At 38.5% G+C, this 2447-nt stretch overlaps 1 protein-coding gene across 4 annotated transcripts in view; it reads right to left on the reverse strand.

The window, feature by feature from the left end:
- The window catches only part of MAK (male germ cell associated kinase), a 64180-nt gene that overhangs the window by 13876 nt on the left and 47857 nt on the right, over positions 1–2447 (reverse strand). The gene's annotated exons all lie outside the window — the stretch shown is intronic.

A 2447-nucleotide genomic window follows, 5' to 3' on the forward strand; every position in this document is an offset into this window, starting at 1 on the left:
TGTGGGTTTAATGTGGAAGACATGTGGAAAGGGAAGACAATCATAGCCATGTCAACTGTCTACTAAAGTCTATAATGTATAAAGTAAGTTTTTTGGGACTCCGTTGGAGACTGACACTGACTTGGCTGCCCTTTGAACTGCTGGCCACCCCAGGAGAACCCTAGACACAGGTAGGCCCCTCATTAGAAACAGTGCTACCCATTTCTGATGTCTTTCCCTTCCCCATAGTCCACTGTAGTTACACCAATTGCTGAAATTCTAGTAATTTTCAACATGGTTATTTTAAAAAGACTTTCCTCTCCTCCTCAAAGTGGTATGCCTCAAAACAGAACTCTTAGAGCTCTCTGCAGCTCTCTCATTAGTGGCCCTTAATACACACTCTGTCTTGTGCTACAGTTACTTGAAAGTTTTATTTCTGCTGCTATACATTTGATAGACAGAAGACAGACTATATCATATTCATTCCTCTGCTTAATACCAACTAGGTACTTAGTAAATGTCTATTGAGTATGAATATAAGTTTAAATATAAATTAGTGTAAATATGTTAAAAGAACATAATCATTAAGTAAAGTTTTATACGTCAGTATTTGGTACTTTGTATTCTTTATGGGGAAGACCAGGTTGCCTGAGAAACTGAGCAGAGAATGGCAGAGTTCATCCAGCTCATCAAGTATTTGAGCTCCTGCTGCGTAAGAGGTAGTGTGGTACAGAAGAGACAGAGAGATCTGGATTTGAATTAAGCCTCATCTGCCCTTGGGCAACCTATTTATTTATTTAAGATTTTTAAAAGTGATTTTTAGAGAGAGAGGAAGGGAAAGGGAGAAAGAGAGAGAAACATCAATTGGCTGCCTTCTGCATGCCCCCTACTGCGTATCTAGCCAGCCACCCAGACATGTGCCCTGATGGGTAATTGAACTGGCAACCTTTCAGTGCGTAGGACGACACCCAACCAACGCAGTCACAATGGCTGGAGCCAACCTATTTAACCTCTCTGAGGCTCAGTGTCCTATTCTGTAGGTATTTTTAATGAAGTATAAAAATTATAATTATAAAATTTAGGTAGGCACTTAATAAATGGTAGTATATTAATAATTATTATGTCTAAAGTATATAAGGCAATTTAAAGATACCAAAAAAAATGGAAGAAATACCTATATTAAAAAGTCATTGTTATAGAGTTTCTCTTTTTCTAAAGGATTCTAGAGAAAAGGAATATTTGATGTTGAAGAAATTTACTAACTCTCCCCTTGCCAGAATCAAGCACATAAACTACAAACTTGATCTTAACTCTGGGTTTTGATTCAAACATCTTCTACCTCTAAAAATAAAGGGGTGGAAAAAAGTAGGTGTGAAGTTGTGAGTATGTGAAACAGTTTATTCTTGTTTTATTATTTAATTACTATATTATTTATTATTCATATTATTAACCTACTTTTGCCCACCCCTGTATATGATAAAGTTCAGCTCAAATGAGAGTGACATAGGTTTAAAAAGAAAAGTTTTCAAGTTGTCTACATACTACACCAATGGTTTTCAAACTCCTTTGCTCCCAGTTGCAAAGAATTGTTTAAAAAACAACTATGTAGCTCCCTGCACATGTTTAAGCTGAAGTCTATAATTTTCATCATAAGTTAAATAATCTTATTTCTTTTTACTTATTAATAGCAGATAAAAAACAGTAAATATTCCGTAAGATGAAATATTATGAGGATTTACTACTTCATAACCTTAAAAATGTCCCTCTCTCACAGTTGTCATTACACTTAAAATGTATATATATATATACACACACACACACACATATATACATACTAGAGGCCCGCTGCATGAAATTCAGGCATGGGGGGGGGGTCCCTAGCCCGGCCTGCACCCTCTCGCAATCTGGGACCGCTGACTCCTAACCACTCGCCCATCTGCCTGCCTGATTGTCCCTAACCACTCTGCCTGCCTGATTGCCACAACCACTCGCCTGCCTGCCTGATCGCCCCTAACCACTCTGCCTGCCTGATTGCCCCTGCTTGCCTGCTTGCTTGCCTCATCGCCCCAAACTGCTTGCTTGCCTGCCTGATCATCCCTAACCACCTCTGCCTTGGCCCCTGCCGCCCCAGCTTCGTCTGGAAGGACATCTGGAATGATGTGTGGAAGGTTGTTCGGCTGTCTGGTCTAATTAGCCATATTATACTTTTATTATTTTAGATGAGGATTTTTTCTATCTTGTTACTTCTTAAACCAATTTACACCATCACTAAATGGAAACACACCACGAAATCTTTGCTAAAACTTCACCATGGATGGATGTTACTTATAAAGAAGTTTCTTGGTTTAATTATATTGATGGGACTAACAAAGAAGCCAGAATGGAAAGATTACTGGCCAACTGCCCCTTTACTTGGATCACACATATTTCCATAAACTATGGCTGGAAAAAGATTCAAGAAGATACAT

This window comes from Myotis davidii, unplaced genomic scaffold (assembly GCF_000327345.1).
Source record: "Myotis davidii unplaced genomic scaffold, ASM32734v1 scaffold1413, whole genome shotgun sequence".
NCBI lineage: Eukaryota > Metazoa > Chordata > Mammalia > Chiroptera > Vespertilionidae > Myotis > Myotis davidii.